This window comes from Cynocephalus volans, chromosome 3 (genome assembly GCF_027409185.1).
Source record: "Cynocephalus volans isolate mCynVol1 chromosome 3, mCynVol1.pri, whole genome shotgun sequence".
NCBI lineage: Eukaryota > Metazoa > Chordata > Mammalia > Dermoptera > Cynocephalidae > Cynocephalus > Cynocephalus volans.
This window is the reverse complement of record NC_084462.1, coordinates 175,188,246-175,200,101: the sequence shown is the minus strand read 5'-3', so window position 1 is coordinate 175,200,101 and position 11,856 is coordinate 175,188,246.

Below are 11,856 nucleotides of genomic sequence, written 5' to 3'. Positions count from 1 at the left end.
TCAGCCACACCCCCTCTGATGTCCACATCTAGCCCAGCCATGACCAAGTTGCTCCCAGAAGGCCCCGGGGCTCCCCTGCCTGAATGAAGAGGGGTGCTACAGGCTTTGACCACTCCTCCCCCTCCTTCCTGGTTCTCCCACCCTATCGCCCTCCCCTTTCCCATCTTTTCCTCTCTCCCAACTGCTCCACAACAATGTCTTAGAATGTAAGAAAATAATAATAATAAATAAATATATTTTTAAAAAGAATCAGAGGAAGTTTGCTAAGTTTGGAGGGGCAGGGCAGGGTGGGCAGCACATGGAAACAATTCCCAGAGGGATAGAGCTTTTGCTCCTGTGGCTCCCTGGGCGGTGGCTGTCTCTGGTGGAAGTGATCTCTCTCCTGTTCTCATCTCTGCCTAGCTCTTACCACACACTCATCTGCCTTCTTTGGATTTGAGGGCAGGGTTTACATCTGGTTCAGTGAACACCCCTTCTCTGTCACTGTTAAAGAAAAACTTATTCTGATACTTTTTAAACTATAAGAAAGAGTTTATTCAAGACTATTGCAATAGAGGAGAGAGATCTGGCTCTGAATACAGCAAGGACAAGTGGAGATTTATAGACAACGAGCAGAGTAAGGGGGGTCAATGTACGGAAAATCACTAAGAGCAAAAATCAAGGGTAGGGGATTCTTGCTAAACCTATTTAACAGGATTCTTGCTGAAGGTGGGTCAGATATCAAGGGCGTGGATGAAGAATTTGATGAAATGTTAAAGGTAATCTGGTATCGAGAGTGAAGGACACTCTCTAAACTGCCTTAGCCAGATTCTTGCTGAAACTGGACTTGGCAAGGATGCACACAGAAGCCCAAGGCCAAGACCTAGTCAAGAAGAGGGCTCAGAGGAGCCTCACTAAAGTTTGGTCAAGGAGAGAGTCTTTGCCATCACCTGGTTTAGACTGACACATGGCAGGCTGACCCAGGCAGAGCACTCTTGGTTACAATGAAAACCAGTCATCTAGCCCCAGCAAACTGAATGTCATTGAATGCACCTTCCTCATTTATAGGACAGTGCTACGAGAAGCACAGAGGGCCTCTGGCTTCCTCCTGGCCTCCAGCTTGGAGTCCCTTGCAGCCTGCTTGTCCTCTCCTCTCTGCAGAGCACACTTCTCTATTTCTCATGATTTTGGCTTCCCGTACATACAGCTCAGCAAGACACCAGCCCCTAGGACAGCCCCCCAGATCTTCTCGTTGAATGGCTGCCACGTCTGATCTCTGTGACTCAGTACCTCTTACTGAGAGTCTAACTGGCTCAGCCCAGCCCACAAATGAACCATCCTTGAATCATGTGGCCATGCTTGGTCCAATCCACTGTGTCAGGGTTTGGGGTCACATGACTGCTCTTTGCAGAGGAAGTGAAGGAAGCTGGATGAGTCACAGGGGAAGTTGGGTGAGGCAGGCAAACTGATTGACATGTCTGCTCTACAGGCCTTTGACGAATGTTCCATTCAGGGACATTACTGAGTGCTGGGAAGAGGGACTGAAGTGTGATTGCCTTTGCGAGTCTGGAGTCTATGGCTGCATTTCCTCTTCTGTCTTGCTTTCTTGCGTCTGAAACGCTGTGAGACTAGGGGTGAGGATAAGGGGCGGAAGATTATGGCTCTAATCCTTGTACAATTTCTGATGTGATGTACATGCCAGAAGCTTAAAGACCTCTGCTGTCCCTGCTTTGCCACTTGCTGGCTGCGAAGACCCTGGCCTGCTCACTTGCTCACCCTGATTAAACTGCATGACAATAAATTGAATGAAATGACAAGGTCTGTTCTAGCCACCATGGACCCTGTCCTCAGCCACTCAGTAGCAGAAAACATTTATTCCATGTGTAATAATGAAAGCTCTTTCCCTCCTCCAGCAGGTCAGGTTCAGGTAGAGAAAAGTAAAAACAGTGACTGGCATTTGCTGATTTCTTAGTCTCTCCCCAGCACTCACATTGACTGTTTTATGCTACCAACATCCTGGAAGTAGATTAATGTCACTGTGAGAGAGAGAGAGAGCTGGAGAACAAGAGTGCAAGCATGAGAGAATGTATAAGACAAGGCTGCTTTCAGGAAAGAAAATGGAAAAGGCAAGAATGCAATCACCAGAGAGGGACAGGGGCCCATCCCAGAGGATGGGAGGCTTAGATCCCTCCCCCTTTGCTACTCTTCCCAGGGTTCTCTCTAGTGCAAAGAGAAGGAAGGGCTGGAGAGAGAAGTAGTGGGAAGTGGGTTGACAGAGCCCCATCTCCGACCTGGCCTACTCTTGTGTGATTTGGAGTCAGACACAGCAAGTTCAACGCTTGGCTCTGTAATTCAGGGCAGGTTGCTTAAACTGCTCAAAGTCTCAATTTCCTCAGCTGCAAAATGGAAGATTAAATACCTTTCTCCAGGGTCACTGTGAAAAATGTATAATACTATATATAAAAGTAACACCTGTCTTCCCTGGCACATAGTAGTGGCTCAGTAAATTTGAGCCTCTTCCTCCTCAAGCTGGGAGGCCCAGCTGTCTCAGAACTGATGTAACAGCACCCACCCTTTAAACTTGTAGGGAAGGAAACTGAGGCTCAGAAGGCGGATGGCACTTGCCTGAGCATGAAACAGGGCCTTGCTGCTGACTGTACAATTGGGTTCCCCAAACCATAAATCCTACAGGACAGGCTCATGGGGTGAATGCTAGCACACCACGAGTGAATGCTCAAGTCCACAGAATCAGTGACCTGCCCCCTCATCCAAGGCTGGCAGACACAGCAGAAACCATGAGCGGTTGTCTGAGGTTTGGGGGTTCACAGGACAGAGCGTGAACTTCTGGAAGCCCTCAGTGAGCACTGTTGCCTGTGCAGCTCACAAACCAGAGTGAAGGCAGGGCCTGAAGGTGACCCCAAAAGATCCGCCTGAGGAGTGGGTAAGGCCAGGGATGAACACTTAGTTCTGAAGATTCATTCCACGCTGGCTGCCTTCACCAGGGCAAAGGCACAAGCACCGAGTGGACCCCTCTTGTATCTGCCTGTTCAGCATCTGTTCCCTCCATTTTAGTGACAGCACCCCAAGTTTCCTTGGAGAACCACCCCTTCCATTCTTAGTTCACAATTCTGTCTTCTGGCTCTGACGCCATTCTACATCTTCCACTCCAGGGATAGGCATAGTGTCACGGCCACTGGCCAATCAGTGCACTGCATGCTCCTTTAGCTATAGTGATTGGTTCAGGGATGGACACATGACCCAGGCCAGACCAATCAGAAACAATGAAGTTTAACAGGAGTGCAAATTACTGGCGATGAGACCCTCTCACTTTCCCTGGGTAAGGACAGTGTGTAAGCCTGTGCTGCCCGACAGGGGACAGCCTGTCTGAGAACAGAACGTGCACAGGAAGGCAAGTTGGGAGAGTCCACGTGGATACTGCCCTCCCCCACCTACCCTGGGTAACCAAAGCTCTGGAGAGAAACACCCCTTGTCTCCCAGATCTTGGTAGCTCTGGGAATAGAACTGAACTCCATCTTTGGGACTGACTCCACCTTTGTTCTGGAAGGTACCATATCGCATAGTCATTTGGGTCCTGTAGACAGGTGTAGGGGCAGTATTTATTCAGTGTTCTTGGAGTAGCCCTGAACAATCCCAAAGCAGTCAGTCCACATGGAGATGTTATGTGTTCTGTGTGAAAATGTTGAAACCATCTTTATGCTGGGCAGGGGGATCCCTGCAGACATAATTAAGGTGTGAGCAGTGGTGGACTGGGCAATACTCTGCCCAGAACCCCCTTCAGGGGAGGACTTGCTGCCCAGATGCTGGGTGCGTTGTCAGCCCCTTCAGCGATGCCTCAGCGGCAGAGCGCGCCTTGCTGGGGGTCGGGGCACTCTGGGGCCGCATCCCAGCTCTCTTCCCTCTGCCCCTCCTGCTTCCTTCTCCTCCCTCCCACAGGCGTTGATCCCAGGGGTGCACCTTAACACACACGCTGCACACTAAACTCTGAGACGGGTTCCCAGAAAACCCAACCGCTGCCATGAATTAGTGGGGTCCAGTAGAAAATCGGGGAGGAGGGGACAAACTTTTATCCAGTGGCAAAGGGCAGGATGCAGCAATCTGGTGCAGTAGGGGGCTAAAAGAGGGAATGTCCATGAGGTACCACCCTTCCTCCCCCAAGGTCAAGGTCAAGGTCAAGGAATGTCAGGAACACAGGGTCCAATACTGATATTTACATGTTCCTCTTTTCCTAATTCCCATACGTTCTTCAAACCTCGGAAAAGTCTCTTAAATGCAACAGCCTTAAGCTGACTGTGCTTGTGGTACTTCTGGTCCAATTTGGATGGAAAATGAAGGTGCAGCTCCCCAGAGAAGGGGCTCAAAGCTGGCCAGAGATGTTGGGAGGTCAGAGCTGCAGGCAGAGTGAGAGATGACAACTTACTGTCAGGACAGCTGACAACCCCATCCCCTGGCTGGGGACTGGCTTCCTGTGGTTTTACCCCAAAGGCTCTCAGGCTAAGGAAGTGTGGCATTAAGGGGAGAAGTAGTTTCTCTGAAGACTGGGATTTGGGGACATTTGAGTGATTCCAGACTTAGGGTACATTTGCTGGCTAACCCACAGGCAGGATGGCTGGGGGGATTGGAAGAAGGCAACAACTACCTGGCAGGTGCACTGGGGTAGAAGGGGTGTTCCTGGGGAATGGGTCCTCCATGTGCTGTAGCACAGCAGGGGTCGGGTGTGCAGGGGATGAGGACAGGAGAGGCCGTCCCATGTCTGCTCAGGCACAGGGCAGGGACAAGAGGACCATCCAAATGGTGAGACTGAGGCAGGCTGTGCTGGGGTCTGGGTGGGCAGGCGTGGGAAGCATTCTGTCCCCAGGGTAAAGTACTAGGCCACCCCAAAGGAAAGGGCAGTGATGAGCCACCCCAGAAGCTCAGTCCCAACCCAAAGGCTGCAGGCCCAGGAGAGGGAACAAGAACTCCAACTGCACACCATTTCTGCAGCCCCAGGGGCCTGGGACAGCCTCTTCGTTAATCTCTGGACAAAGTATCTGGCTAAATGCTTTCAGTCTTCAACAAAATAAAACCAAGGATATTTCAAGCATGTGGTTGAAGCCTCACATCAGCTCAGCAGAGTGGAGGTGATTGTCCCCATTTCCTAGATGGGAACACTGAGAAGCAGAGACACAGGTGAGGTGCCCAAGATCACAAACACAGCAGGTGACAGAGCTACTTGAGCTCCCCTGCCCCCAATCTGTCCCCCTAGAGCCCCTGCTTGCTGAATTCCCGCCCCACCCTCCCATTAAGGCTGTGAGCAGCATCTAAGCACATTTGCTGAATGCAGATGACACCACGTGAGTGATGACAGCTCCAGCCCAGCCTTAGTACACATTTTCTCATTCGGTGACTACTCCCTCTCAGGGAGCCAGCGGGGCCATTAGTGTTCTCCCTGCAGCAGTTACAAGATGAAGGGGCCCAGCCAGGAGCCTGCAGAGGAGGGGGAGCGAAGGGCTGAAGCAGAAAGAGCAGGGTCAGAACTGGGGCAGGGTAGGAAAGGAGGAGGGGCAGGGCAGGGGGAGGAGGAGCCTCAGAGCACCTCTCCTTTCCCAGCCTGGAACAGACTCCTGGCTCTGACTTCATCTCCAGAGAAAGAGAGGGCAGGAGGAATTGCTGAGCACCTGTTTGCAGGAAGTGCAGAGAGTATCTCTACCGTTTTTGTCATCACAACCACACAGTGAGGTCCATGTAATGATTTTCCTTGTGGAGAGGAGCAAGCTGAGGTTCAGAGAGGTTAAGTAACTTGTCCAAGGCCACACAGCCTGCCTGCTCTCCTGGTCCAGGGGCTGAAAGTCAGGCCTCTTCCCTTTTGGTCCAGCGTGTCTATCAGGAAGCTGGCAGGTGAGCTGGGAAGGCCCTTCTGCAGGCCCTGCTCTCTTCAGATCACAGGGAAGGTTTGCATTTTGACTTGTGGGTGGACCCATGTTCAGTTTGCCAAGAAGCCCTGTTCCTTATAAAGGTAACCAAGCTGATATTGCCTCATTTGGTTCAGTACCCCATGTGCAGAATCCACTGCCAGGTACCCTGCAGGGGAAGGGGCTGAAGGAGAGGGTTCAAGCAACCAAGCAGGTACTATTATTGTCGTCATCTTACCAATGTGAAGCTGAGGGCTGTCACAGCAGAGCTGAGCCATGTAGCTACAGTGCGGCACCAGAGCCTGCTCTGACCACTGCCTCGGGTAGCCTCCACTGGCACGGTCCTCAGCACAGAGGAGACTAGCCGGGCGTGGCTGATGAATGACTGCATGCGTGCTTGTTCATCCATGGCTCCTGCAGCTGGGAACAGAGTCTTTTGCACGTGATGTCTCCACAGCAAGCCTCACACACGAGATGTTCAATAATAGCATTAAGATGACTCTCTAGCTGCATAGGTCAACAGATTACTCTCCTGTGATCTCTGCTGAAGCATGTGGCTTTGGTTTTCCTGCCACTTCCCTTTACTAGTGACAAGGTAGTCTGGCTTGACCATTTGCTTCTGTGTAGTTGGAGTTAGAACCGCAAAGGCCAGACGGTCATGAGGCCTGGGATGCTCCTGATTACAGAGCTGGTGGGTCTCCAAGGTCGAGTTGACAGAATTGGATGAACAAAGGCTTGGCCCTCAGGGCTTATCCTGAGACTCCCTCAGGTGGGACAGGCAAGGGAGACCAGCCACAGGTCTTCTAAAGGCAGGCAGGGCCCCAGAGCTGGGGAGAGAGGGTGGACCCTGTTTTGCTTTTGGAGCACCCCCTGGCAATACAGGCCAGTCCAATTGGTCATTCTACCTGAAGGGGTACAGCCAAGGCTGGACACTTCACCCCCAACTCCTCCAAGAAAGCAGAGTGTTGGAGGAAGTTTCTTCCTTTAGTGGACCAAGAGCAGTGTGTTAGTTTTCTGTGGCTGCAATAACAAATCACCATAAAGTGGGGGGCTTACCACAACAGAAATTTATTCTCTTATATTCAAGGTGTCCTCAGAGTCACGTTCCCTCTGAGGCTCTAGAGGAGGATCTATTCCTTGCCTCTTCTGGTCTCTGGTGGCTGCCGGGGTTCCTTGGTTTGAGGCCTCCTCACTCCAGTCTCTGCCTCCCTCTTCACACGGCCTTCTTGTGAGTGAGTGTGTGCATGTGCAGAGGCCGGTGTGGAAGTCTGATCAGTATGTGCTCAACAATGACCTTTCAAGTTACTCAATGATGACAATCGCTACAAAGCTGTGTGCAGCGCATTCTGTAGTCAGAATGCATGAGGCTGGTGGGGTAAGGGGTGAGTTCTGTCTAGAGGATCAGGCAGGCCGCCCCATGGAGGGGGCTTTTGAGCTGGGAGGAAGAAGGGGGCCTTAGGAGGAGGGCGGTGACCAATGGAAGGCAGGTGGCGCAGGGTTGGTTCCGGGCCGGTCAGCTGCAGAACAGGCTGGCTGGAGTGAGAGGACACGTTTGGTGAGGGAGGGGACTACCGAGGTGGTGAGGAGAGCATGGAGAAGACCCTCCGTCCCCTGCTAGGAATAAAGCTCCCCTGGCCTCGGAGGCTTGGCACAAGTGTGCTTTCTGCTGTGTTAACCCTGATGACTCCTGCTGCTCTCAAATGTGATTTCCCCAAAGAGACCCTTTCCTGACTCCCAGACTCCAGCCCGCTGTTCTCCCTGCTCCTGACACCTCATACTTAACTTTGCCAGCATCGATCCCATTTGTATGCACACATGAGAGGCAGCCTGGCTTAAGTGTAAGTGCAGGACTCTGCAGCAAGACTGCTGGCTCATGCCTGGCCCCACTGTTTCCTGGCTGGGTCATGTGCTGGGCTGCATCATCGCCTGGTTCCTCACTCCTGCCTGCTTGCCCTGACCATGCCAGTTTGCAGTGTCCCTCCTCTGTGGGCAGGGCTTTGTTCCTGCCCCTGCATTTGGCCACCTGACTTACATTAACCAATAGAATTAGTGGGAGAGTGACAGGGTACCAGCTCTGAACCTCTGCTTGCTCTCTTGCACTCTACCATGCCTATAAATAGGACATTTCAGGACTGGCCTACTGGTCCCAGAAGGGGAGGAGGGGGAGGCATGTGGAGCCCAGCCCAGCCCCAGTGGATCACAGTCACATGGATGAGAATGCAGAACTGCCCAGCTAAGCCCAGCCGAGATCAGAGCTGACACCAGCCAGCAACTCACAAAAAACACCATATGATTGTTTTAAGCCACTGACTTTTGGGGATGTTTCATTATGTGGCTATAGCTAACTGATACACGTGACCTTGGGCAACTTACTTTATCTGTGCCTCATTTTCCCATTTGTAAAATGGGGAATTAATAGTACCTGCCTCACGTGATTTTTACGAGGGTCAGATGGGTTAACATTTGTGACACACTTAGAAAGCCTGGCCCATAGCCAAGCACTGAATAAATACTTGTTCAATAAAATATACATCTTTGTGTTTATTTGAATAATGCTTGTCTCCCCCACGTGACTCTAAGAGGTTAGGATCAATACCTTCTTTGCTCATAATGTCACCAGACACGAACAACTATATGCCAACAAATTTGAAAATCTGGAGGAAATGGATAAATTTCTAGACACATACAGACTACCAGGACTGAACACCTTCCTGTTTGTAAATGGCAAATCAAAGCTAAGATTCAGAGGACAACAGGAAAAGGTTACAAATACTGAGGAAGGGGTCAAGCCCCTGAAATTACAGGCTCAGCCTGAAAGGAGAAACAGGCCCTCAGAATGGAATCTTTAATTACAGGCATTCAGCCCCCTCTCGCAGGAGTGTCTGCTTGGTGCTCTTGCTGCGGGAGGAAGCCCAGCGTCAGCATGTTCTCCAGAGGCATGGGCAGGCCTCTCCCACAGCCACCAGCTCGCACTTTCCAAAGGTAGTTTATTGGAGTTCGCTCCCCAAGGGCCACTTCCCGAGTAGAACACTAAGGCATTATCGAGATGCTTACATGGAAGTTTTCTTCCTTGGGCATATATTGGAAGGGATGGGAAACCCTTATGAGTAAGCAGGTCTGGGCAGCCTGGAACTCCTGGGGCTGACGCTCAGAGCTACACAGAAGGACCCTCTGTGCCTCCACCTTGGTGGACCTTCTATAGAGCCCAAACAGTAAATGGCATACTTGTGGCTTCCCTGCCTCCTTCAGTAGCCCTCTCCTGCACTTTGGGGGGCTCTATGCTTTCTCCTGGAACTCATGAAGTAAGGGGAAGCTGCAGGAATGGGTCACAGCACCAGAAGCCATGGGTCTAGGAGTCTGGTGTCAGATGCATTCCATCAGCTGTGCAGACTATGGACAGTTACTCAACATCTCTGAATCTCAATTTCCCCGTGTGGAAATTAAGGACTCTAACTGCTTTGGGAGCAATAGTTCAGCACTCTAAAGAATAAAATCAACTATTCATCTATTCACCCACCATCTTCTACATCTTAGGTCCAGGGCAATGTGCTTGATATACCCGATCTCACGCAATCGTTATAAAAACCCCATGAGAGATTGTAAGATTGATTCACTCTTTGTTTTACACATGAGAAAACTGAATCTCAGGGAGGTTCCATCAAAGTTGCTTACAGCTGCAGTTGGTTAAACTTTTGGGCATCCACCCAGCATCCATTTCGACCTTCCTTCTTCCTAATATAACCACAGGGGATGGTGGCCACATCCCTGGATCCAGAGCTCAATCCCATCGTCTCCAACAAGCAACACAGCATTTGAGAGCAATGCCATTGGCATGTGGCTTGTGTAGGATGAGGTTCTCCTGAGCTGATTATGTTGCTTAGCACAAGAGCCAGTTTCTGCTGGCAGCTGTTGCATGGGCATGACAGAAGCCACCCTTAGGGTGCAGCCAGTGTTGAGCTCAGAGATGAAAGAGGCTGAGTCTCTGATGACGTTGAGCCACTGAACCACCCGCTCCTGAAGCTCACCTTCCCTCTAGACTTCCCATGTAGTCAGATAATCAATTTCCTTATTTTTCAATCCAGTTTGAGGCCATTCAAATCATCCTAAGAATGCAGTTAATACATGGCAGATATGAGATAAACCTGGTCAGTCCAACTCTAAAACCATGCTCTTTCCATTCAGTAACTAAATGATAAATATTTCTTATCTGTTTCATTAAATAATTTAACAAACATTTATTGAATGAACCAAGTATGTAAATATTTTACACCAAATTTCTTTATTTTATTCTCACTTAGCCTGAGAAGGCAGATATCTTTTTCCCCCTAAGAAAAAAAAGGACTCAGAGGGGTTAAGCGACAGAGGTAAAAGTCATGCAACTATTAAGTGGCAGAAAATGGCTCCAAACCTGGATTCAAGACCAGAGCCCACATTTTTTCCAACACTGCACACCCCATCCCCCAAATTTGTGACATCCGAGCTTTATTCCCTACCCAGTGAGATCATCAGCAAGCCATAAAATCAGTCCAATTTCAGTCCTAGTTTCAACCTTCCCCATATACACCCTAGAAAGTTTGCCCTTCATGATACACTGGGACCTATTATGAGGCCTTTGTCTTTTATCTTCAGATCAGGTGAGAAAGACCATCTGGGAAGTTGGAATGGGAGCAGAACTATTTCTCCCATTTCCACAGAAAAGGAGGAAGTTGTACCAACAGTTCCCTCCCTAGTGGAAGTGCCAGGGTGGACTCTGCCTATCTCTTGCCCCCGATTCATTCCTTCCCTGAGAAATTATATTCAACAATACAAATTCCTTGTGGATCTACTATGTGCCGGGTTCAGCTCTCAATGCCAAGGACAGACCAATGAAGAACACAAGGTCATAGCTGCCAGAAAATTTCCCTTCTATTAGGGCTATTGGTAGGAGCCTGGCATTTGTGGGTCACACAGGGATTATTTAGGGGATCATTGATCATGCCTCGGCCCATCTTGTTTTCCATTCTCTCATCATGCCATTTTCCAGGGTGTCTCAGAGGACAAAGGAGACTGGAAACCTTCTATATATTTTTAAAGATATATTGACAAAATTAAGAAATTCTATAACATAGTCACCACACTTATGCTGTATCTTAAACGTAAACATTTACTAAGCCAACACCTTGAATGCCAAAAATACATTGGTATACAATTGTACTATTCATGAAATAGGTACACAATTTATTAAAAATGCACTTATTTACTGTCTATATTTATTGTGACAGTTTAGAGTTAGATTAGTCATTAAGAGTGTGGTACTGGCACATGAATAAAAAAGCAGATCAATGTTGCAGAAATAGTTAAAACACATATACAAATTTAGAATATGGTCTTTGCAGAGATTTTGCAGAGCAAAAGTTTATCATTTTGATGAAGTTCAATATATTAGTATTCCCTTTTATAAATTGTGCATCTGGTGTCAAATCTAAGATCCCTAGTCTTAGATCCTGAAGATATTCCCCTCTGGTTTTTTGTTGTTGTTGTTGTTGTTAGTTTGTTTTATTTTTTGTTTTATTTTTATTTTTTTTGAACCAGTAAGGGGATCACTCAGCCAGTGAGTGCACTGGCCATCCCTATATAGGATCTGAACCCGTGGCCTCGGCGCTACGAGCGCCACACTCTCCCGAGTGAGCCACGGGGCTGGCCCTATGTTTTTAAGTCTTTTATCTAAAAATGTTATAGCTGTACATTTTATATTTAAGTCCATTGTCCATTTCGAGTTGATTTTTGTGTCAGATATGAGACAGGTCAAGATCCATTTATTTGCCTGTGGATGTACAATTGCTCCAACACCATTTGTTGGAAAGGCTATCTTTCCTTCATTGAATGCTTTTGCACTTTGGCAAGAATCCGTTGGAAATATTTGTGTGGGCTACTTCCCAGTTATCTGTTCTATTCCATTTATCTAAGTGTCTGTCCCTCTGCCAATACC